The following is a 26,705-nucleotide window of genomic DNA, read 5'->3' as shown; positions in this document are numbered from 1 at the left end:
ATTCAGAACAGCTAAGAAAATTTTGGAATTAAAGGCTAACATATTTTGCCATGTTCAGCTATCAGTACCACAACAATACCCCTTAGATTAGAAAGCATACGATTGCGATTTTTCAAAGGTAGAGAGGTAGCATGGCCTAGAGGAAAGAGCACAAGCCTAGTAGTCAGAGAGAACCTGGGCTCTAATCCCAGCTCTGCCACTTGTCTGCTCTGTGACCTTGGGCAAATCATTTCTCTTCTCTGTGCCTCGGTTACCTCATCTGTAAAATGGGGATTAAGACAGTGAGGCCTATGTGGGACAGGGACTATATCCAACCTAATTAGCTAATATCTACCCAAGTGTTTAGTACAGTGCCTGGGACACAGTAGGTGCTTAACACTATTAAAAAAAAAAAGGAATACAACAAACTTTCACTTCTCAGAGGTAGATCTGAGCACCTTCATGCTCTAGAAAAACATTAATCAATCAATCAATCAATCGTATTTATTGAGCGCTTACTATGTGCAGAGCACTGTACTAAGCGCTTGGGAAGTACAAATTGGCAACACACAGAGACAGTCCCTACCCAACAGTGGGCTCACAGTCTAAAAGGGGGAGACAGAGAACAGAACCAAACATACTAACAAAATAAAATAAATAGGATAGAAATGTACAAGTAAAATAAATAAATAAATAAATAAATAGAGTAATAAATATGTACAACCATATATACATATATACAGGTGCTGTGGGGAAGGGAAGGAGGTAAGATGGGGGATGGAGAGGGGTCGAGGGGGAGAGGAAGGAAGGGGCTCAGTCTGGGAAGGCCTCCTGGAGGAGGTGAGCTCTCAGCAGGGCCTTGAAGGGAGGAAGAGAGCTAGCTTGGCGGAGGGGCAGAGGGAGGGCATTCCAGGCCCGGGGGATGACGTGGGCCGGGGGTCGACGGCGGGACAGGCGAGAACGAGGTACAGTGAGGAGATTAGCGGTGGAGGAGCGGAGGGTGCGGGGTGGGCTGTAGAAGAAGTGAAGGGAGTTGAGGTAGGAGGGGGCGAGGTGATGGACAGCCTTGAAGCCCAGGGTGAGGAGTTTCTGCCTGATGCGCAGATTGATTGGTAGCCACTGGAGATTTTTGAGGAGGGGAGTAATATGCCCAGAGCGTTTCTGGACAAAGATAATCTGGGCAGCAGCATGAAGTATGGATTGAAGTGGAGAGAGACACGAGGATGGGAGATCAGAGAGAAGGCTGGTGCAGTAGTCCAGACGGGATAGGATGAGAGCTTGAATGAGCAGGGTAGCAGTTTGGATGGAGAGGAAAGGGTGGATCTTGGCAATGTTGCGGAGCTGAGACCGGCAGGTTTTGGTGACGGCTTGGACGGCTTAGTATGAATGAACCTGACAACATATAAATGACATATATGCGGTTCCTCAAAAAGGAGACTTCTCATGTACAACTCAGAAATATCCTACATAACACTTTTCTCTGCTGAAAAAAAACTACCATATTTTATGATTAAAATGCTTAACGCTTTCAGAAAATACCCACTATAGGTTAAGAAATGTCATCATTCTTGTTGCTTCAACCTTGTTGTGGTCAATACATATCCTGAGTATTTGTGCCACTTCATAAGGGGACCATTATACAAAAATGACTTGCACATATGTGGAGGCTCAGAATAAGCCATTTCAGAGTTGGGTGCTGTTGTTAGGTCTCACTTCGTCGCACACGGGAATGCACACCCTCATGGTTATATGGTGAAATTAAAGGTCAGAGCAGAGCAACGTTTTGGTTCCATTAAGTAGGCAAATGCATTTGGTTCCTTACCTGGCAAATACAGCTGAGGGTGGGCAAGCCAAGCCACTTGGGCAACCATGAAAGAGGACAAGAGAATGAGTTATCTACACACGCTCCCTCTAATTCCTCAACACCAACTCTCTCCTCGACCCCCTCCAGTCTGGCTTCTGTCCCCTACATTCCACGGAAACTGCCCTCTCAAATGTCACCAATGACCTCCTGCTTGCCAAATCCAACGGCTCCTACTCTATCCTAATCCTCCTCGACCTCTCAGCTGCCTTCGACACTGTGGACCACCCCCTTCTCCTCAACATGCTATCCAACCTTGGCTTCACAGACTCCGTCCTCTCCTGGTTCTCCTCTTATCTCTCTGGTCATTCATTATCAGTCTCTTTTGCAGGCTCCTCCTCCCCCTCCCATCCCCTTACTATAGGGGTTCCTCAAGGTTCAGTTCTTGGTCCCCTTCTGTTCTCTATCTACACTCACTCCCTTGGTGACCTCATTTGCTCCCACGGCTTCAACTATCATCTGACATCCAAATCTACATCTCTGCCCCTGCTCTCTCCCCCTCCCTCCAGGCTCGCATCACTCAATCAGTCAATCAATCGTATTTATTGAGCGCTTACTGTGTGCAGAGCACTGTACTAAGCGCTTGGGAAGTACAAGTTGGCAACATATAGAGACGGTCCCTACCCAACAGTGGGCTCACAGTCTAGAAGGGGGAGACAGAGAACAAAACAAAACATATTAACAAAATAAAATAAATAGAATAGATATGTACAAGTAGAATAAATAAATAGAGTAATAAATACAAACAAACATATATACATCTATATAGGTGCTGTGGGGAAGGGAAGGAGGTAAGGCTGAGGGGGAGGAGGGGGAGAGGAAGGAGGGGGCTCAGTCTGGGAAGGCCTCATGGAGGAGGTGAGCTCTCAGTAGGGCCTTGAAGGTAGGAAGAGAGCTAGCTTGGCGGATGCGCGGAGGGAGGGCATTCCAGGCTAGGGGGATGACGTGGGCCAGGGGTCGACGGCGGGACAGGCGAGAACAAGGCCCGGTGAGGAGATTAGTGGCAGAGGAGTAGAGGGTGCGGGCTGGGCTGGAGAAGGAGAGAAGGGAGGTGAGGTAGGAGGGGGCGAGGTGATGGACAGCCCTGAAGCCCAGGGTGAGGAGTTTCTGCATCTCCTCCTGCCTTCAGGACATCTCCATCTGGATGTCTGCCCTCCACCTAAAACTCAACATGTCCAAGACTGAACTCCTTGTCCTCCCTCCCAAACCCTGCCCTCTCCCTGACTTTCCCATCACTGTTGACGGCACTACCATCCTTCCCGTCTCACAAGCCCGCAACCTTGGTGTCATCCTTAACTCCGCTCTCTCGTTCACCCCTCACATCCAAGCCGTCACCAAAACCTGCCCGTCTCAACTCCGCAACATTGCCAAGATCCGCCCTTTCCTCTCCATCCAAACCGCTACCCTGCTCGTTCAAGCTCTCATCCTATCCCATCTGGACTACTGCATCAGCCTCCTCTCCTATCTCCCATACTCTTGTCTCTCCCCGCTTCAATTCATACTTCACGCCGCTGCCTGGATTGTCTTTGTCCAGAAACGCTCTGGGCATGTTACTCCCCTCCTCAAAAATTCTCCAGTGGCTACCAATCAACCAGCGCATCAGGCAGAAACTCCTCACTCTCGGCTTCAAGGCTCTCTTTCATCTCGCCCCCTCCTACCTCACCTCCCTTCTCTCTTTCTCCAGCCCAGCCTGCACCCTCCGCTCCTCTGCCACTAATCTCCTCACCGTAGGCCTCGTTCTCGCCTGTCCCGCCGTCGACCCCCGGCCTACATCATCCCCCTGGCCTGGAATGCCCTCCCTCCCCGCATCCGCCAAGCTAGCTCTCTTCCTCCCTTCAAGGCCCTACTGAGAGCTCACCTCCTCCAGAAGGCCTTCCCAGACTGAGCCCCCTCCTTCCTCTCTCCCTCCTCCCCCTCTCCACCGCCCCACCTTACCTCCTTCCCTTCCCCACAACACCTGTATATATGTATGTATGTTTGTACATATTTATTACTCTATTTATTTATTTTACTTGTATATATCTATTTATTTTATTTTGTTAATATGTTTTGTTTTGTTCTCTGTCTCCCCCTTCTAGACTGTGAGCCCACTGTTGGGTAGGGACCGTCTCTATATGGACCGTCTCTATATGTTGCCAACTTGTACTTCCCAAGCACTTAGTACAGTGCTCTGCACACAGTAAGCACTCAATAAATACGATTGATTTATTGATTGATTGACATCAGTTCCAGTTTTGAGAATGGTGAAGTTTGCCAAATGAGCCATTTTCAGAGCTACTGCAATACCTTCCCAACCTGGACACAAGCTGGCAGACAATCAATCAATCAATCGATCAATGGTATTTATTGAGAGCTTATTGTGTGCAGAGCCTTGTACTAAGAGCTTGGGAGAGTACAACTTGTCAGCTGTGCGACTTTGAACAAGTCACTTAACTTCTCTGTGCCTCAGTTACCTCATCTGAATGAATGACTGAGCCCCCTCTTTCCTCTCCCCCCTCCCCCTCCCCATTCTCCCTGCCTTACATCCTTCCCCTCCCCACGGCACCTATATATATGTTTGTATGTATTACTCTAATTACTTATTTTATTTGTACATATTTATTCTATTTATTTTATTTTGTTAATGTCTTGTTTTGTTGTCTGTCTTCCCCTTCTAGACTGTGAGCCTGCTGATGGGTAGGGACCGTCTCTATATGTTGCCAACTTGTACTTCCCAAGCGCTTAGTACAGCACTCTGCACACAGTAAGCGCTCAATAAATGCAACTGAATGAATGAATCTGTAAAATGGGGATTAAGACTGTGAGCCCCATAGGGGGGACAACCTGATTACCTTGTATCTACCCCAGCACTTAGAACGGTGCTTGTCACATAGTAAGCACTTAACAAACACCATCTTCATTATTACTATTATGACACAACAGAGGTAGTAGACACCTTCCTGGCCCACAATGATTTTACAGTCTAAAGGGGGAGACAACTACTGGGCTCCAGGGCTCAGGGTAAGAGGAGTTCCAGGCTCAGACCGTGAGCCCCTAAGCGGGGGCAAGAGAAATACTGAACATTCTGGGACCAGACATCACAATTTACCAATAATGGGCAAAAACTGGAATTGACATCTTGCCTTCACTTCTGATCCCTTTCAGGCTTCAAAGAGAGAGGCAGTTTCCTGCCTGCCCTTCCCATAAAGATGAGAAAGTCTTCCTTGACCAGGATGGTCTGGGGAAAATATCCCTCACCCTTCCCCCTTAATCTAGGACTGATTTCACCACTTTCTCAAACAGGCGACCATACTGGCATAGGAAGGGGCTGCTAGAGGTCTTCTAAGATAGTTCCCTGGCTTCAGACAAGTGAGAATTTTAAAAACATTCACAACAGCTGGTTGTTTATTATATTATTAAATAAACTGCACAATTGCTTTCAACAACTGGTCAAGGGTTCACAGGGCAAATTTTATTTTCTGAAAGGAATTTTCCACTAAAAAAATTCCACACCATGAATCTGCATAGAGTCAAATCTAGCAGCGGATGAGACTCGTGGTTTTCAGTGATCCCTAAATAGGATGGCAGCATTTTTGATTTTTTTAAACCTTTGTCACCACCTCCCCCAGGCCACAAGGTTGAAAATGAAGTTGGAATAGTTTTGCCGTTTTCTAGAGTGTAAACTCTTTATGGGCAGGGAACATACTGACCGACTCTGTTGCAGTGTTCTCCTCCGCTGCTTAGTAAAGTGCTCTGCACCCGGTAAGTGTTCAATAAATGCCAGGGATTGACTGATTGACATCAAAAGGAATAGAGAACTGTCACCCAATCTTACAACGGCAGGACGAGGTGGCTCCATCTAATTTTCAAGGGGTAGGTTCAAATAAATTTAAGGATTCAAAACAATTAAACTTTTTCACAAAGCAGGTTGTAAACATATGAGATCTATTCCTACAAAAAGCCTGAAAATATCCTAAGCTCCAAATGTCTGCCTAATTTAAGGTGAGTCCTATCAGAAAAAAGAAGAGAATGCCCAGGGGAAAGGTCGGTGGTTCTGGCCCTGATGGCATTACCAGAGATTGAGCCAGACCAGTTCAAAGATTAGGGGTAAAGTGACCATATTTCTCGATTTAGGTGGGACAGTTACAAAATTCTGGCTGCCACCCGCTCCCAGCAAGACCTCACTCTCGGCCAGGGAGATGGCAATATGAGCAGCTGTGACAGACTGGACAGAGGCTCTCTGCCTTGCTAGGGTTTTTTTTAAAATATGTGTGTGAGATCCTTACTTTTCTTTCTCTCTCTCTCGTACTCCCTTTCTCTTTCTTGCCCATTGCCTCCTGCCTTAAACCTCAGATCTCCAGCCCCACCCCTGCTAAAGTTATGCTTCCTTCCCAGTTTGGGAAGGAATTCAATTCAAGCCATGATAGAAAGGAGACAGGAAGTCCAATTATTATTATTTTTTTCCCAGGGGAATGTCACCGTAAGGGCTTACCAGGTCTTAGGAGCTGGAGAGAAGCCATGTAGAATGAAAGAGGACATGGCAACAAATCTGGGCAGACTGAATAATCTCTGAATCATCGAAGACCATAGGTCCATGGTATATGAAAAGTTCCAAAGAATGACATTTTAAGTTTCGTGACCAAATTTTATTTGGTGTCCTTTTGACCTAGTATTGATGCTCTAAGGAGAGAACTAATTGACATGTGAGGACATGGCCGTGACTAGTTTTTAAGGAATGTAGTTAGAATGCTGAAGAATGGTAAGACTGCCAGGTTGAGGACACAACTTCCCAGAGTATAACTTGAAACCTGGGACAGTGATCAGTAACGGGAGTCTTCGATGGACTCATTTACAGGAATGAGATATGGAGAGTTGAGTGCGCTGACAGGGTTGCGGGGAAATGCATCCCAATAGCCAAATAATACCACATTGCTCAGTTTACTTTCTCAAGAGGAAAACAATTCCTCCGTAAGCAGCTATCCTTCAGGTTCCAGAACACAGCCGGATATGAAGCTTGCAGTCTGCATCCAAGAGGATGCAGCATTTTTTTTTTAATGGTATTTAAGTGCTACGTGCCAGGCACTATACTAAGTGCTGGAGTAGGTACTAGTTGATCGGGTCGGACACAGTCCCTGTCCCACACAGAGCTCACATATTTAATTCCCAATTTACAGTTGAGGTAACTGAGGCACAGAGAAGTGAAGTGACTTGCCCAAGATCACACAGCAGACAAGTGACGGAGCCAGGATTAGAACTCAGGTCCTTCTGACTCTCAGGCCTGTACTCTATCCATTAGGCCACACTGCAGCAGTTCATACTTCTCTGCGGTGAACAGTTCTGAAAGAGCTGGATGCTGGCTTCTAAAATAACAATAATCTTCCCTGGGAATGGCACTGGCCCTGGGTCTGGAGTGGCATAAGCTCTCTGCAAACCGTGCCAATCCCTGGGCCTGAAGACCAGTCTTCTTGGGTTTAGTAGTTCTTTTTCTGTGAGTCAAGGGTGCTCTCTCTCGCACGCGCTGGAGTAATTTTGCCTTGCTTTCAGCAGTCTAGCATAGCAACATCCATTGTCGGTAGCAGTGTCTGACCTTGTGGTGGTCTATTTATTCCAGAACAAACTTTTTTGGTGAAGTTCCTTCACCACCTGCTACAAATGTCCCTTTAATCTCTCTTCACCTCTGAGACAAGTCTTGTCCGCCCCCACCCAAGGGACCAGGTGGACCTGATTATTTCCTTAACCAGAGGTCCTAGTGCTGGCTGGGGTGGGGATGATAAGAGTAGCACCCTTGGGCAGTTGTTTGGTATTGCTTGGCTTGGTCATTGTGTGGCATCAGAGCACCCAGCGGTAACCCACTCTTACACAAATCAAAATAAAATGATTGTTCCCAAATTGCCAGGACTTTTATGTCCCATCTGAAGGGATCACTATTTATTTCCATTAATTCCTATTCTGGTTTTAAATCCAAACAGAACCTAGCTCTGTCGAGGCTATTTTATCCAAGGTCATAGAAGCCTCGAGAAAATGGTGTGAGACAAATTCTGGTCAAACTTAGTCTTTTCTAATAGCTGTGTGCTTTTTATTACATGTACCTAAAGTAACCTTATCAAAAATCAAGACTGCATTAACATAGAAAAAAAATAATGGCATTTATTAAGCACTTACTATGTGCAAAGCACTGTTCTAAGCGCTGGGGAGGTTACAAGGTGATCAGGTTGTCCCACGGGGGGGCTCACAGTCTTAATCCCCATTTTACAGATGAGGGAACTGAGGCACAGAGAAGTGAAGTGACTTGCCCAAGGTCACACAGCAGACATGTGGTAGAGCCGGGATTCAAACCCATGACCTCTGACGCCAAAGCCCGGGCTCTTTCCACTGAGCCACGCTGCTTCTCTAGAAGTCGATCTTGGCTCAACCCCATGAGTGTTTAATAATCTTTCTTCTGATTAACTACTGCAGTTCATTGCGGACTGCCTGGTTTACCTTTCATTCGAAGAGGAAGAAGAGTGAGAGATCATTTAAACAAGGGTAACATTAGGTAGTATTGCTTGATAAACTCTCTCCCTACTGAAATTCACCACAGACCTACAAAGGTTTTGAGGGAAGATGTTATAAAACAATAGTGAAAGTTCTTGGGAATTTTGATTAACTTCCCCAGATCCAATAAGTAAATACATTTGTTAACCAACCAAGTATGTGGAAACGAAAGTGCCAGAGTACAGACCAAACAAGCAGCTAGGACTTGCTCAACTTCCCCAGCACTAGAGCTCAATCTGGTATGCAATGGTTGCTTAATATCCTGTGGCCAGGATTTCATATGAAGCCCTTCAAAAAGAAAAGAATAGCTTATGAGGGGTAATCAGCTAGGATCAATCTAGAATACGACATTTCAGTGAATTCAGTATGCATGTTTTCAGTTGATTACTCTGCAGCTACTTGTCTTGATGTCTTTATGTCTAATTCTTTTTCAAATAAGGACCCCCTCATTCTCAGATTGCTCCCCCGAATTTAGAAGTCTGTCATTCTTTGTCAATGGGAGAAAATTAAGGCCCAGTAGAATTTCTGGGAGTCTGTCTCTCAGACCGCCCACCCTCTCTGAAGCACAGGGCTATTTTTGGCCCTTCTGTGACAAATGATAAGAAAAGTATGGAAAGGGTGGAACCAGTGAAGGAGCCATGGTGGGTGGGGTCCCCTTACTGGTTGGAACTAGGGCAGCTGTCCATTTTGCTCAATTCTTAAAGCAACCCTGATTGCTAAATAAAGGAAGAAAGTACAAAACTGATTTGACTTGATAAGAGAAGTAGCATGTCCTAGTGGAAAGAACCTGGGCTTGAAAGTCAGAAGACCTGGGTTATAATCTCGGCTCTGTCAACTTCTTGCTCTGTGACCATAGGTAAGTCACTTAACTTCTCTGTGCCTCAGTTTCAACTGCAAAAATGGGGATTCAATCCTTCTCCCTCTCACTTAGACTGTGAGCCCCATATGGGACAGGGACTGTGTCCAACCTGGTTAGCTGGTACCTACCCCAGTGCTCAGAACAGTGCCTGACACACAGTAAGTGCTTAACAAATACCATAAAAAAAAACAAACAAACCAACAGTTTAGCTTAAAACTGACTGAGGTTTCTTCTGGGTTGAGGTTTACTCAGCTGGTAAAACCCCGTGGCGTTAACCTGAGCCTGACAGGCGCTCCAGTGCCACTCTGCAAAAAGTAGTGCAAGTTCTTCTTAATTTGGCAATAACTTGGTGAAAATTCAAGCTTTTAAAATTCCTTCATAAGATTTTAGTCATTGGGGTTTTGAGTAGACTTTTTTGATAAACTTCTAATCCCACCCACAGAAATGAAGGGAGAGGTACACCCCCTGAAACAGCCAACAAGGGTTGCCAGAGATTTACAAGCAATCTGCCAGGTTTCAGAGCAGAACATGACTGGGCCCTATAAGTAAGGCAGTATTAATCTGTAAATCCTTCACAATTATCTTCCTCCCCTCCATTCTTCCTAGAGATTTTCCTGACCCAACAAATGCCATTCTCGTCCCCCTTCCACCTCTGTCTTCCCAGGACCCTAAATCCCTAACGTATTTTGTTTTTAAATAGTGAGGTAGGTGCATGGCACCCTCTTTAACCATGCATCATGGCCACTGCCAGCAGGAGCAGCAGGAAAATGCTCCCAGGTCCCTTTCCCGATGGGATGGATGCCTGGATCCCAGCTTTTCCTTCTTGCCTCCCTCTGGCAGCTCCGTCTGGCTCTGACGTCTATTCCCCAGCGCCCCGGTTCCATGGGGTCTGCAGTAGCTCCTCATCCCCTCGGTCCCTCCCCGTCCGAGCTCTGATCCTCCACTCCTCATTTCTCTTCTTGTGGGTTGCTTGGCAGGGTCCCTGTCCTCATGCTGACTGGGCTGGCTGCTACTCCAGACAGGCAGGGGCTGGGAGGAAGGTGGGATCCCGCTCGCCAGATCCTCACCTTCACTGCTTTAAAAAAACCCGAAGGGGGCTGGGGAAAGACAGACTGAGCTAGAAGCCTGATGAGGAAGGAAAATCAATCAATCAATCAATCGTATTTATTGAGTGCTTACTATGTGCAGAGCACTGTACTAAACGCTTGGGAAGTACAAATTGGCATCACATAGAGACAGTCCCTACCCAACAGTGGGCTCACAGTCTAAAAGGGGGAGACAGAGAACAGAACCAAACATACCAACAAAATAAAATAAGTAGGATAGAAATGTACAAGTAAAATAAATAAATGAATAAATAGAGTAATAAATATGTACAACCATATATACATATATACAGGTGCTGTGGGGAAGGGAAGGAGGTAAGACGGGGGGATGGAGAGGGGGACGAGGGGGAGAGGAAAGAAGGGGCTCAGTCTGGGAAGGCCTCCTGGAGGAGGTGAGCTCTCAGCAGGGCCTTGAAGGGAGGAAGAGAGCTAGCTTGGCGGATGGGCAGAGGGAGGGCATTCCAGGCCCGGGGGATGACGTGGGCCGGGGGTCGATGGCGGGACAGGCGAGAGCGAGGTACAGTGAGGAGATTAGCGGTGGAGGAGCGGAGGGTGCGGGCTGGGCAGTAGAAGGAGAGAAGGGAGGTGAGGTAGGAGGGGGCGAGGTGATGGACAGCCTTGAAGCCCAGGGTGAGGAGTTTCTGTCTGATGCGCAGATTGATCGGTAGCCATTGGAGGTTTTTGAGGAGGGGAGTAATATGTCCAGAGCGTTTCTGGACAAAGATAATCCGGGCAGCAGCATGAAGTATGGATTGAAGTGGAGAGAGACACGAGAATGGGAGATCAGAGAGAAGGCTAGTGCAGTAGTCCAGACGGGATAGGATGAGAGCTTGAATTAGCAGGGTAGCGGTTTGGATGGAGAGGAAAGGGCGGATCTTGGCAATGTTGCGGAGCTGAGACCGGCAGGTTTTGGTGACGGCTTGGATGTGAGGGGTGAATGAGAGAGCGGAGTCGAGGATGACACCAAGGTTGCGGGCTTGTGAGACGGGAAGGATGGTAGTGCCGTCAACAGAGATGGGAAAGTCAGGGAGAGGACAAGGTTTGGGAGGGAAGACAAGGAGCTCAGTCTTCGACATGTTGAGCTTTAGGTGGCGGGCGGACATCCAGATGGAGATGTCCTGAAGGCAGGAGGAGATGCGAGCCTGGAGGGCGGGGGAGAGGGCAGGGGCAGAGATGTAGATCTGGGTGTCATCAGCGTAGAAAACTACTCAGAACAGGGCATGGAGGGAATGAAATGACACAAGGGAGGGGCCTGGAGAGAACTGACTTTCAAATAGCGATGTAGGGTGGGTCTTGGGGACCCTGGGCTCCATCAGCAATCTATCTGTGCATGACATAACTTCAGATTTTATATATTCTGGTCCTTTGGAACTGGGGCTGGGCCTCATCTAGGAAAACATGGCAATGCTGATTTCAGGAATATATATGTGTGCGTGTGTGTCTTTCCTTAGTTGAGGGCAGGAAACATGTTCTACCAACTCTGTTATATTGTTCTCTCCTAAGCGCTTAGTACAGTACACAGCAAATGCTCAATAAGTATGACTGATTGATTGCGGTTTAATTATCCTGTTTTTGGCAGTGAAGTTTTATCCAGGTGTGCATATGTGACTGATTAAAAAAACTGCTCCATGAATGACAATTCCTGTGTGTGTTCTTAGAGATCATCCTATAGTATCCTGTTTCACTTACTATTTGCAGTTCCTGGAAAGTTTTTCAATTCTAACTTACACTGATGAATGCATTGATGTCTACCATCTACCACGCTGCTAGAGAAGCAGCGTGGCTCAGTGGAAAGAGCCCGGGCTTTGGAGTCAGAGGTCATGGGTTCGAATCCCAGCTCCATCACATGTCTGCTGTGTGACCTTGGCAAGTCACTTCACTTCTCTGAGCCTCAGTTACCTCATCTGTAAAATGGGGATGAAGACTGTGAGCCCCACGCGGGACAACCTGATCACCTTGTATCCTCCCCAGCGCTTAGAACAGTGCTTTGCACATAGTAAGCGCTTAACAAATGCCATCATCATCATCACCATCCATACTTTTGCATATACACAGACATACACACATATTTATTCAATTGTACATTCAATCATTTATTTTGATTAGTCTTGTAAATATTTTTATGTTTGTGCTCCCCCCTGCCACCATTACAGTGTAAACTTCTTATGAGCAGGGAGCGCGTCTCCCCCTCTAGACTGTAAGCTTTTTGGGAAGCAGGGAAAGTGTTTTACCAACTCTGTTATATTGTACTTTCCCAACTGCCTGATTTTGTACTTCTCAAGCGCATAGTACAGCACACTGCAGCCAGCGGGAGCTCAACGAATACTATTATTGTTAATGAAGTATTTCCAAAGCATCTACTTTAAAAGAGCCAGGCTATTCTGGATATCCATAGGTCAGACTAGCCTGCTTTCACACAGCAATCCACAGTTCTGTCCCGCCACTTGAAGCTTTGGGTTAAGATGCCTCTTCAATCAGTCAATCAATCCTTCTCGATGACGGTTCTCCACTTCAGTTTACCATACATCAACATCAGCGTTCGAGTACCTACTCTGTGCAGAGTACTACTCTGTACTAGGAACTTGGGGAATATGTTATCACTGCTGAGTGAGGGCAGTGCACAAAAGTCATTCACACTCATCAACTGGCTTGTTCAAAGACAATGAGCTGGAATGAGCATTTCTTTCACAATCCTGTTCCATAACCTTATTCTGTCCTTTCCTTGCTATCTGATGTTAAGTACAGCCCCTATGCGATATTGGTGCGCTAAAGAAGTCAGGTGATGCACTGTAACAGCTCCAGACCTCACAGTCACAGAGCTGATTGTACACCAAACTGTTCTGTCACACCTTCACACACATCTCGTAGTCCCTTAGAGTCAAAGAAGATGCCTGACTGTGAGATTCATCTGACTGGAAGGCCAATGTGGGGCCCAGAGTTCTGGCCACACTGTGTGCACAAACAGGCTGTTTCTCTGTTGTCACGTTTGATGCTTGTGGCATCTGGCCCTGTTTTTGATTTTGTCTCTATCTCTGGTTCCTTATGGGGCTTTTGCTCAAGAAGAGCCAATCCTTTCTTGACTGCAGTATGCCATGCTGCTCTATATTTGGCAACTGATACAATGTACTTTCTTTTTTTTAATGGTATTTGTTAATTGTACTACTTACTATGTGCCAGGTACTGTACTACACTCTGGGGTAGAGACAAGCTAATTAGATTGGCCACAGACTAGGTCCCATAAGGGGCTCACATCCTTAACTCCCATTTTACAGATGAGGTAACTGAGTCACAGAAAAGCTAAGTGACTTGCCCAAGGTCACACAGCAGACAAGTGGGACAGCCAGGATCAATTCGGCCAGTAAGAGTGGCTTTCACAGCATGACACCAATGTGGCTTCCAGCTTCTGACTAAAGTTCCTCCATGGGGATACTGTGTCTTTAAAATGTTTCCTCTGTCCTCCTTGCTTTCAGTTTCCCAATTTAGGCTCATTGTACAGCAGTTGTTTGAGTATCCTGCTTGTGGTTCTTTCTACTCAAGTGTGGCTACCCTGTGTAGTGGGCTGAGGAGAACACAGCTTTGATACCAGAAGATTGGATTTGTTCCGGATCGTTTCTGCTCCTCCCAGAGGAACTTCAGTTTAGTCAGAAGCTTGAAGCCACATTGGTGTCACGCTGTGAAAGCAACTCTTAGGACCTGCTGGCCTAATTGATTCAATTCTTGTGGGGGTTGTTGTTGTTGTTGTTGTTTGTTTTTGGTCTCTCTGTGACTTTTGCTAGATATTGTGCTGTCTGGGTTCTGAATCAATCAACAGATTTCTCTGAGCACTTACTTCATTAACAGCACTCTACTAAGCACTGGGAAAATACAACAGAAACAGTAGCAGAAATAGTAATTACTAAGTGTTGACTGGGTGTAAAACACCATGCTAAGCACTGGGAGAGAATACATAGGTTATTTTTAACCTTAAGGAGCTTACAATGTGATTGATCACATTCAGATTTATACTACTGATGAAAATCTCTGGTGCAGATTGTGCATAAATGTGGTCCTCTACAGGTTCCGGGGGCTTAGTGATTCTCATTGTAATAATAATAATAATAATGGTATTTGTTAAGCACTTACTACGTGCAAAGCACTATTCTAAGTGCTGGGAAGGTTACAAGATGATCAAGTTGTCCCACGGGGGGCTCACAGTTTTAATCCCCATTTTACAGATGAGGTCACTGAGGCACAGAGAAGTGACTTGCCCAAAGTCACATAGCTGACAATTGGTGGAGCCAGGATTTGAACCCATGACCTCTGACTCCAAAGCCCATGCTCTTTTCCACTGAGCCACGCTGCTTCTCTGATTTGACACACATTGTGATTTGCTACTGCACATTTGACTGGGCCAAGGATAGATTGTTCAGCAGTATTTTGGCCAGGATCTTCTCTGTGCCTCAGTGACCTCATCTGTAAAATGGGGATTAAAACTGTGAGCCCCCCGTGGGACGACTTGATCATCTTGTAACCTTCCCAGCACTTAGAACAGTGCTTTGCACGTAGTAAGTGCTTAACAAATACCATTATTATTATTATAGTTTATTATCATAATATTCCTTTAGTTTCTTGCATGTATGCTTCCTGTTTTAAGTGAATAGCAAATGAAGGACCATGCATGGCCATCTCTTCACAGTGTAGCCTGCTGAATTGGAGATATTTCCATAATGATTCGAATGTATAGAATAGGCTAAATAAGACATGATCCATTAGACAATACAGCTTAACGCCGTTGGAGAAGAGGAAAGGATTAGATGTCTTGGGCTCTGTGAAGAAAAAGCCTTAGTATCTTTAAAAACCCCTCAAGGCAACTAAGCTTGTTCAGTAATTGTCAGAGTCCAGGATCTACCACAATGTCAAATGCCTTTTCAAGGTCTATATCTCAATTAGAGAGATCTTCATGCTCCTTGAGTGCAGGGATTGCGATGAACAACTGTATGTCCTCTCCCAAGCACTTAGTACTGCACACAATAAGCATTCAATAAATAATCAATCATATTTATTGTTCACTTACTGTGTGCGGGGCACTGTACTAAGTGCTTGGGAGAGGACAATAAAGCAGAATTGGTAACTGTCTAGAGGGGGAGAGAGAGAGACATTAAAATAAATTACAGTCCTGTGGAGCTGAGGGTGGGGTGAATAAAGGGTACAGATTCAAGTGTAATGGTGACACAGAGGGAATAGGTGCAACGAGGGCTTGGCAGGGAAGACTTCTTGGAGATGTGATTTTAATAAGGCTTTGAAGGTGGAAAGAGTGATCATCTAGCAGATATGAAAGGGGAGGGAGTTCCAAGTCAGAGGCAGATTATGGGCAAGGGGGAGGTGGTGAGATAGAAGTGGAGGCACAGTGAGTGGGTTGAAGTTAGAGGAGTGAATTGAGTGTGCTAGGTTGTAGTACAAAATCAGCAAAGTAAGATAGGAGAGGGACAAACTGAGTGCTACCTAAAGCCAATTATAAAGGAGTTTCTGTTTGATGCCGAGTTGGACTGTAAGTTCATCCTCTAGTCTTAAAGCTCACTGTGGGCAGGAAATGTGTCTCATACTGTTATATTGTACTCTTCCAAGCATTTAGTACACTGCTCTGCATACAGCAAGTGCTCAATAAATATGACTGATTGATTTGACTGCATGGGCAACTCCTGGAGGTTCTTGAGAAGGGGGGAAACATTGATTTTTCAGAAAAATGATCCAGGAGGCAGAGTAAAGTATGGACTGGAGCATGGAGAAACAGGAAGCTGGGAGGTCAGGAAGGAGGCTGACTCAACAGTCTAGGTGGGATAGAAAAAGTTCTGGGAACACCAGCAGTTTTGATGGTGGGGGAGCAGTTTTGATGGAGTGGAAAGGGTGGATTTTAGTGAAGTTGTGAAGGTGGAACCAATAGAATTTGATAACAGATTGAATATGTGGGTTGAATAAGAGAGATAAGTCACAGATAAAGTCAAGGCTACAGTCTTGTGATCAAGGGAGAATGGTGGTGATCTCTACAGTGATAGCAAAGTCATGGGTAAACTAAGCTTGAGTGGGAAGGTGAGGAGTTTTGGACACATTAATAATAATAATAATGATGGCATTTACTAAGCACTTACTATGTGCAAAGCACTGTTCTAAGTGCTGGGGAGGTTACAAGGTTATCAGGTTGTCCCATGGGGGGCTCACAGTCTTAATCCCCATTTTACAGATGAGGTAACTGAGGCCCAGAGAAATTAAGTGACTTGCCCAAAGTCACACAGCTGACAATTGGCGGATCAGGGATTTGAACCCATGACCTCTGACTCCAAAGCCCATGCTCTTCCTACTGAGCCACGCTGCTTCTCTGAGCCACACTGCTTCTCTACTTCTCATTAAGTATGAGCTGTTGAAAGTAGAGATATCCTGAAGGCAGGAGGAGATGTGAGATTGCAGGGAAGGAGAGAGGTCATGGTTGGAGATGTAGATCTGGGAATTTTCTGCACAGAGATGGTAGTTGAAGCCATGGGAGCAAATTAATTCCTCAAGGGAGTGGGTGCAGATGGAGAATAGAAGGGAATCCAGAACTGAGACCTGAGGGGCTCCAACAGTTAGGGGGTGGGAGGCAGGGGAGGAGCTGTGAAAGACTGAGAACAAGCAGCCAGAGAGCTAGGAAGAGACCAGGAAAGGTCAGTGTCAGAGAAAGAGCAGCTAGAGAGATAGGAAGAGACCAGGAAATGACAATGTCAGTGAAACCGTGGTCAGGGTAATGTTTCCAGGAGAAAGGAGTGGTCTACAGTGTCAAAGGTAGCTGAGGGGTCGATGAGGATTAGGATGGAGTAGAAGCCGTTGGACTGCCAAGAAGGAGATCATTGGTGACCTTCGAGAGGGCAGTTTTTGTGAAGTGAAGGGGGAGGAAGCCAAATTAGAGGAGGTCGAGGAGAGGGACTGGAGGCAGATAGTGGAGAAACTCACTCAAGGAATTCGAAGAGGAATGGCAGGAGGGAGATGGTGTAATAACTGGATGGAGCTGTAGAGTCAAGGAAGGGTTTTTTTGGTTTTCTTTTAGGAAAGGGGGGACATGAGCATGCTTGAAAGCAGTTTCAAAAAAGCCACTGGAGAGCGAATAGTTGAAGATGGCAGTCAAGGAGGGAAGGAGGAAGGGGGCAAGTGTTTTGATAACGTGCAAAGGGATGGGGTCTGGGGCACAGGTGGAGGGGTTGGATTTTGAGAGAAGGAGGGAGATCTCCGCTGGGAAAGATGGGAGACTTGAAGAAGGGGCAGAAGAAGGTAGGGACTGGAGAGGAGCAGGAGAGATTATAGAGACATCAGGCCTGATGGTTTTAATTTTCTCAATTAAATATGTGGCCAGTCATTAGAAGCAAAAGATGCGGGAGATGGAGGGGACAGAGGGTTTGAGGATAATAAGATATGTTAACAAGATTATCAGGTTAGACATAGTCCCTGTCCCACATAGGGCTCACAGTCTTAATTCCCATTTTACAGATAAAGGAACTGGGGAACAGATAAATTAAGGGACTTGCTGAAGGACACAAGGCAGACAAGTGGAGGTGCCTGGGTAAGAACCTAGGTCCTCTGGCTCCCAGGTCCACTGACCGATTAATTTCATTGGTGACTTCCTTTGAAACTGGAGAAATGGCTATTTCCTTACATTAGGTTAGCAGTGTGGCCTAGTAGAAAGCACATACATGATAAATGAAGAGCCATCTATAATAATGATGATGGTATTTGTTAAGCACTTACTAAGTGCCAAGCACTGTTCTAAACACTGGGGTAGGTACAAAGTAATCAGGTTGTCCCACGTGGGGCTCACAGAATTAATCCCCATTTTACAGATGCGGAAGCTGAGGCCCAGAGAAGTAAAGTGACTTGCCCAAAGTCACACAGCAGACAAGTGACGGAGCCGGGATTAGAACCCATGACCTCTGACTCCCAAGCCCGTGCTCTTTCCACTGAGCCATGCTGCTTCTCTACACCCATAAGTGGTGATGAGGTAATAATAATTAATAATCATTATGGCACTTGTTAAGCACTACGTGCCAAACACTGTTCTAAACTGTAGATACAGTTAATCAGCTTGGACACTCTGTCCCTGCCCTACATGGGGCTCAGAGTCTAAGTAGGAGAAGGAGTATGATTTAATCCCCATTTTACAGATGAGGTAACTGAAGCACAGAAAGTTAAATGACTTGCCCAAGGTCACACAGCAGACACGTGGCAGAACTGGGACTAGAACCCAGATCCTCTGACTCTCAGGCTGGTGCTCTTTCCATTAGGCCACACTCCTTCTAGTGAGTATGAGTCTTTGGTGATGGGGTGTGTTTGCGATGAATAGAAATCCTTGGAATGGAAGCATTGGGGTAGGTAAGGGATATACTGAGGCCCTCGAAATAGTGGCTCTCTGCCTAGTCTTGGACCTCTAGAATCTCAGAAATTTTGAAAAGAAGGTGATAACTGTTAGCAGCAGCAATACCCAAGCATGCCACCAGAAAAATCAAAAGAAGCAAAGACCCTCCTGGTGAGACAATAGAAAGTAGACAAGAGAAAGATACTTCACTTCCTTAATTCTCACCCCTTTAAAATTTCTTTACCAGCTGACTGTGCCCCTCTGGAAGAAACAATTCAGCAAAGGCAGCAGGAATAGCAAATGATAATAAAAAAAACTAGAGTGAATTTGGGTTGGCATATCTTCTTTTCCTCATACAAATATATAATGACAAGGAGGAGAAAGAAATCCCCAAACCCCTAAATGCCAACGCTGTTGTAGCTTGAATAAATGTACAGGAGTGTAGTCTTCAACAGGCAGGTGACTATTTCAGAACAGACCATTTCAGGAAATGCACACTGATGTACAGGGCCTGCAGCATCCAAAGACAGAAGTTGGGTTAAAAGAGCAGCAAAGGGAGGTCCCAGATGAAGGGGAAGGCAATCGTACAGAACTATGGTTTTTTGGCCAGGATGGGAAGACAAGCCTCCATAGAATACAGTAGGTGGAAGGAAGCTTGATTAGATTTTTCTTACGTCCCAAGTGAACGAAAAGGCTGGCCTAGGGACCCTGTTGTCCTTGATCCCTTTATCTCTATTGCTTTTCCAAGCTGCAACTCATGGCATACCACTTTCTCCCTGAAAACCACAATGCCTATGCCGCTCCACTTAGTCATCTGTTAGACCCACTCTCCAAACAAAAGCACTGACTAAGGACACCACTTAATTGATAGCCAGGTGCCCTAAAGTCACTGTATCCTAAATATCTAGCCTGTCCATTCACTACAGGTCCCATTTCAGCTAAGCTTTGGTATAATCTCCCTACTATCTTTCTGGATCCTCCCCTCCCATCCTCTTACTGTGGGGGTTCCCCAAGGTTCAGTGCTTGGTCCCCTTCTGTTCTCAATCTACACTCACTCCCTTGGTGACCTCATTCGCTCCCACGGCTTCAACTATCATCTCTACGCTGATGACACCCAGATCTACATCTCTGCCCCTGCTCTCTCCCCCTCCCTCCAGGCTCGCATCTCCTCCTGCCTTCAGGACATCTCCATCTGGATGTCCGCCCGCCACCTAAAGCTCAACATGTCGAAGACTGAGCTCCTTGTCTTCCCTCCCAAACCTTGTCCTCTCCCTGACTTTCCCATCTCTGTTGACGGCACTACCATCCTTCCCGTCTCACAAGCCCGCAACCTTGGTGTCATCCTCGACTCCGCTCTCTCATTTACCCCTCACATCCAAGCCGTCACCAAAACCTGCCGGTCTCAGCTCCGCAACATTGCCAAGATCCGCCCTTTCCTCTCCATCCAAACCGCTACCCTGCTAATTCAAGCTCTCATCCTATCCCGTCTGGACTACTGCACTAGCCTTCTCTCTGATCTCCCATCCTCGTGTCTCTCTCCACTTCAATCCATACTTCATGCTGCTGCCCGGATTATCTTTGTCCAGAAACGCTCTGGACATATTACTCCCCTCCTCAAAAACCTCCAATGGCTACCGATCAATCTGCGCATCAGGCAGAAACTCCTCACCCTGGGCTTCAAGGCTCTCCATCACCTCGCCCCCTCCTACCTCACCTCCCTTCTCTCCTTCTACTGCCCAGCCCGCACCCTCCGCTCCTCCACCACTAATCTCCTCACTGTACCTCGCTCTCGCCTGTCCCGCCATCGACCCCCGGCCCACGTCATCCCCCGGGCCTGGAATGCCCTCCCTCTGCCCATCCGCCAAGCTAGCTCTCTTCCTCCCTTCAAGGCCCTGCTGAGAGCTCACCTCCTCCAGGAGGCCTTCCCAGACTGAGCCCCTTCTTTCCTCTCCCCCTCGTCCCCCTCTCCATCCCCCCGTCTTACCTCCTTCCCTTCCCCACAGCACCTGTATAGATGTATATATGGTTGTACATATTTATTACTCTATTTATTTATTTATTTATTTTACTTGTACATTTCTATCCTACTTATTTTATTTTGTTGGTATGTTTGGTTCTGTTCTCTGTCTCCCCCTTTTAGACTGTGAGCCCACTGTTGGGTAGGGACTGTCTCTATGTGATGCCAATTTGTACTTCCCAAGCGCTTAGTACAGTGCTCTGCACATAGTAAGCGCTCAATAAATACGATTGATTGATTGATTGATTGATTGGATCTTCTCTATATATTCTATGGTGGAGGTGGGGTCAGGGGGAGAGGGCTCTCTCAAGGTCACCATGGTGATCACTATTCGCCTTAAGTGTTATCTGACTGACACTTCATCAGCCGAGTCACACTGATGGAGACATATATGAAATGCTCTCCTCATATCCCAGTGGAAAAACCATTCGGGAGGAAAAAAGCAAGCTTGGTTTATGGGTTGAAAGTTATAAGACCAGGGACTGTAGCCCCTGAAGCATCTAGGAAGCTTTGAGTCCCGGCTGCATGGTCGTAGTGGTCGTGGCTACGGTCGGCCTTTCCAAGTCAGCAACAACCTCCTCCTTTGTTGGTGAGGGTGGAGACAGTGCAGTGGTAGGAGATGATGAGGTCGGGGGTGTGACCAAGTTGGTGAGTGGGCGAGGTGAGGTGGAGCAAGAGGTTGGCAGCATCAAGGAGAGATAGAAGGCGGGCAGCAGAGGAGTCACCAGGGATATCCGTGTGGATGTTGAAGTCTACAAGGATCAGAGTGGACATGGAAAAGGAGAGAAGCAAGGTGAGGAAGGGGTCAAAATCGTTAAAGAAGTTGGATTGAAGTTGTTGAATTGGTAAGGCTACAGCCACAGATTCATTCATTCATTCAGTCGCATTTATTGAGTGAAAACTGCCAAAAACTGCCGCTCTCACCTCCGCAACATTGCCAAGATCCGCTCTTTCCTCTCCATCAAACCGCTACCCTACTGGTTCAATCTTTCATTCTATCCCGACTGGATTACTGCATCAGCCTCCTCTCTGATCTCCCATTCTCCGGTCTCTCCCCACTTCAATCTATACTTCACGCTACTGCCCGGATCATCTTTGTGCAGAAACGCTCTGGGCATGTTACTCCCCTCCTCAAAAATCTCCAGTGGCTACCAATCAACCTACACATCAGGCAGAAACTCCTTGCCCCCAACCTACTTCACCTCCCTTCTTTCCTTGTACAGCCCAGCCCGCACCCTCCGCTCCTCTGCCGCTAACCTCCTCACTGTGCCTCGTTCTCGCCTGTCCCACCATCGACCCGCGGCCCACGTCCTCCCCCTGGCCTGGAATGCCCTCCCTCCGCACATCCACCAAGCTAGCTCTCTTCCTCCCTTCAAAGCCCTACTGAGAGCTCACCTCCTCCAGGAGGCCTTCCCAGACTGGAGCCCCCCTTCCTCTCCCCCTCCCCATCCCCCCCCGCCCTACCTCCTTCCCCTCCCCACAGCACCTGTATATATGTTTGTACAGATTTATTACTCTATTTTACTTGTACATATTTACTATTCTATTTATTTTATTTTGTTAATATGTTTTGTTTTATTGTCTGTCTCCCCCTTCTAGACTGTGAGCCTGCTGTTGGGTAGGGACCGTCTCTATATGTTACTAACTTGTATTTCCCAAGCGCTTAGTACAGTGCTCTGCACATAGTAAGCGCTCAATAAATACAATTGATTGATTGATTGATTGATTGACTGAAGAGAAAGATCCTAATGGAGACACGAATACAAAAGAAGTCAGGTGGAGTTAATCCTTCCCCTCCCCACAGCACTTGTATATATTTGTACATAGCTATTGCTCTATTTTATTTGTACACATTTGCTACATTTATTTTATTAATGATGTGTATATAACTATAATTCTATTTATTCTGATGGTATAGACACCTATCTACTTGTTTTGTTTTGTTGTCTGTCCCCCCCTTCTAGACTGTGGGCCTGTGTTGGGTAGGGACCGTCTCTATATGCTGTTGATTTGTACTTCCCAAGCACTTAGTACAGTGCTCTGCACACAGTAAGTGCTCAATAAATATGACTGAATGAATGAATGCTACAAGATGTTATAAGGCAGCTGTACATCTAAATTGAACAAATTCTTCACAGACACTGAATAACCACTAGCAATCAACCCATCATACTTCTACTTCTGCAGCTTGATATTAAATGTATCACTTAATATTGCAACACTATGCTTTGAATTACTTTAATAAAGTTAAACAATTAACATCATCCAAGTATATCAGATATAAAGGATTTTTTTTTAAATGATGGTGTTTGTTAAGCACTTACTAAGTGGCAGGCACTGCACTAAGCGTTGGAGTAGATACAAGCTAATCCATTTGGACAGAATCCATGCCCCACATGGGGTTCACAGTTTTAGTCCCCATTTTAGGCAGTCAGCCATATTTATTGAGCTCTTACTGGGTGCAGAACACTGGACTAAGCACTTGAGTACAATATAACAAAATACAGACACATCCCCTGCCCATAACAAGCTTACAGTCTATAATTACCTCACTTTACAGATGAGGTAACTGAAACCCAGGGAAGTTAAGTGACTTGCCCAAGGTCACACAGCAGACAAGTGGCGAAGCTGGGATTACATTATTTTCTGAGAGGTGCTGGAACATTCAACATAATGGAAATAAGAGTAAGGCATATTAATGGCTCTGTGCAAAAGGCTAAATATCCTCTAAGTCTTCAAGCTAGATATAAATGGCCTATAGCTTTACAAGCACAGGCACAAGACATCTGACTGAGTGATGTTCCTGAAAATCAATCAATTTTGCTGAGCACTTACTGTGAGCAGAGATGAGTACTAAGCACTTTGAAGACTACAATATAACAGAGTTGGTAAACACATTCCCTGCCCACAATGAGCTAAAGTCTACACGCTAAAATGTGGTTGCACTGTAAATTTTGTGTTGGGGGTACATTTTTGAGACACAGCATGGTGTAGTGGATAAAGCACCAGCCCGGGAGTCAGAAGGGCCTGGGTTCTAATCCTGGCTCTGCCACTTGTCTGCTGTGTGACCTTGGGCAAGTCACGTCACTTCTCTTACCTTATCTGTAAAATGGGGACTGACACTGAGCCCCATGTGGGACAGGGACTGTGTCCAACCCAATTTGCTTGTAACCATCCCAGGGCTTAGTACAGTACCTGGCACATACCATAAGTATTATTTTTATTGTTTTTCCATAGATTTACAAGCTATAAACTATGATCCAGTCTAGAACCTCTAGAAAAGTAATATGAAATGATTCTAGGTGCAGTATAGCAGGTGGTTTGTGACTTACGGCTCTAAAGCCTCATCTGTAAAATGGGGATTGAGACTGTGAGCCCCACATAGGGCAGGGATTGTGTCCAACCTGATCTGCTTGTATTCATCCTAGCACTTAGTACAGTGCCTGGCACATATTTAAGCACTTTATAAATATCATATTATTATTATTATTATTATAGCCCTATCTGTCTCTTCTTGGAGCTAAATATGGTTCTCAAGCAGGGCCTCAGTTGGGGGTGGGTGGGGGGGACACCCTGCCCAACCCCTTGCAATGTGTGGAACTGCTACCACATGCAGCTCAGGGGGACGGCGAGAGAGTGAGGTAGTCTGCACCGGACAGACCACCTAGGGCTCTCTGCTTGATGGGGTGGGTGAGGAGGATCGGGGTGAGGACACACGACTTTGGAAGGCCACTGATCTGGACCCCACTTTGGAGTCAACCGGGAGGCCGCTACTACTCATCCCCCTGGCTCCTCTTTCCTTTCCTCCCCTCTTCTCCTTCCTTTCTCCTTTTTATCCTCACTCTTCCTCTCGCCCCTCTTGTTCTCTCCTCCTACCTCTCCCCATCCCCCCAGGCATTTTCTCCCCCCTCATGGCAACAACTGCTATGAAGCAGTCGCTTGGTGCAATTATATCATCACACTGTGCTGTGCACAACATGATGTGATGATACCATGTGTCACATGAGGGGAAGCATAAACTGTAGGGTTCTTTGTACACTCCCAACTTTTCAAATGTTTCATTCTGTTTGGCTCTTCTGGAAGAAGGAAAAAAAAAAGGGTCACTGATCCCTGTTGTATACAATAATGATAAACATCACTAAGCGACTGTTTAAACCTGACTGTTCTCTGGGGTATGAGTTCCACTTTAGGAGTTGTGTGTGAGGAGACAGTGCACATGAGCAAACTGGACTTCTGTGTGTGTTTGGAGTAGAAATGCTTTTCACTGTACGTTTTGGCTACAGCATTGCTGGGAATTAGGGAATGTACCTCTGACGACAAAGGCCTGTTTGGATAAAGGATGCCGCAGAGTGGGAAGAAATGGCTTGAGCAGAATCAGTCTCGGACACCACACATTCTATATTACAGGTTTTCCTTAACGTGGGGTTTTGAGAGAAAGCAACCCACCATTTTGGGAGAATTGGCTGTATATGAAAATGCTGTTAAGTCAACTATCATTTTGCTGGGCTTACAAATTTTATTTTACTCTTTACAAAGCTAATTGAGATAGTGTCCATCACTGTAGCATTCTCTTCTAGACTTTCTTCTCTCCCCTCCTTCACAATTGAAGTGCTTAATTAGCTGCTGCCACAAACCCAAACTGATGCTCATACTAGCAACCCATGTAATCCAAAATGGACAAAAGACAAGACTTCCAGGCAAATATACTAGAAGCAAGAAGTGAAATAAGCAGCGTTGGAGAAGCAGCGTGGCTCAGTGGAAAAAGCAGGGGCTTTGGAGTCAGAGGTCATGGGTTCAAATCCCAGCTCCAACATCTGTCAGCTGTGTGACTTTGGGCAAAGCACTTAACTTCTCTGTGCCTCAGTTACCTCATCTATAAAATGGGGAGTAAAACTGTGAGCACCCCGTGGGACAACCTGATCACCTTGTAACCTCCCCAGCGCTTAGAACAGTGCTTTGCACATAGTAAGTGCTTAACAAATACCATTATTATTATTATTATTATTATTAAATAAGGTCAGGCGGGGGCTTGGCTAGGAGGGCCTGGTTTACATAAAAACTACTCCAGCAAAAAGTCACAACATCTGCCCACAGGCAACAACCGATGTTATACCGACAGCTGGAAAGGGAAGTTCATCAAGTTAAAGTAATTAAATGCAAACCTATATTAGTGCAACATTAAAGGGAGTGCTGTCCCTTCAAGCCTAAGCGGCTCGCTTCATTAAAATCCAAACAAAATGGATGACAAGCCTATTACTCTGTTCAAGAACCAAACCAGCTGTTCTCATAAGACCAAGGGAAAAACAAAACAACTGCAAGCAGAAATGACTCAGCTAAAAATCAATGAAATTGGCACCCAAATTACCCAGTACTAACCAATCCTCTTCACTTTTTTAAAGTTGACCAGTCTTTTACTCAGGCAGAGGTCTTTTCTGGCTTGGGTGCACTTGACTCCCAAGTCCACACACCATAATCAGGTAGGGTGGGGCTCAAATGCCCCTTGGCACTCTCAAACCCCTGTCCAGCTAGGGCCAGACTTTGACAGATCAATCAATCAATCAATCGTATTTATTGAGCGCTTACTGTGTGCAGAGCACTGTACTAAGCGCTTGGGAAGTACAAGTTGGCAACATATAGAGACAGTCCCTATCCAACAGTGGGCTCACAGTCTAAAAGGGGGAAACTGAGAACAAAACCAAACATACTAACAAAATAAAATAAATAGAATAGATATATACAAGTAAAATAAATAAATATATAGAGTAATAAATATGTACAAACATATATACATATATACAGGTGCTGTGGGGAAGCCCCCACCACCAACTCCATCCACTGCCACAATCACCAGCACATGGGAACCACCACAAATGCACTTTGTATGCAAGACAACCCTACAGAACAAAAAACCACACCCATTTCTGATCCCAACTGTACCCAAGCTGGACTCAGACTTTTCTGGGCTGAAATCAGGCCAAACCTCCGGGCCTAGGACCAGAACCAGGTTTGAGTAGGTA

At 45.9% G+C, this 26,705-nt stretch overlaps 1 protein-coding gene across 3 annotated transcripts in view; it reads right to left on the bottom strand.

The window, feature by feature from the left end:
- ELF1 (E74 like ETS transcription factor 1) overlaps positions 1-26,705 on the bottom strand; it is a 159,246-nt gene that overhangs the window by 25,284 nt on the left and 107,257 nt on the right. The window lies entirely within an intron of this gene.

Source organism: Tachyglossus aculeatus, chromosome 2 (genome assembly GCF_015852505.1).
Source record: "Tachyglossus aculeatus isolate mTacAcu1 chromosome 2, mTacAcu1.pri, whole genome shotgun sequence".
Taxonomy (NCBI): Eukaryota; Metazoa; Chordata; class Mammalia; order Monotremata; family Tachyglossidae; genus Tachyglossus; species Tachyglossus aculeatus.
Note: the sequence above shows the minus strand (reverse complement) of the source record. Positions and strands in the feature narration are given on the sequence as shown.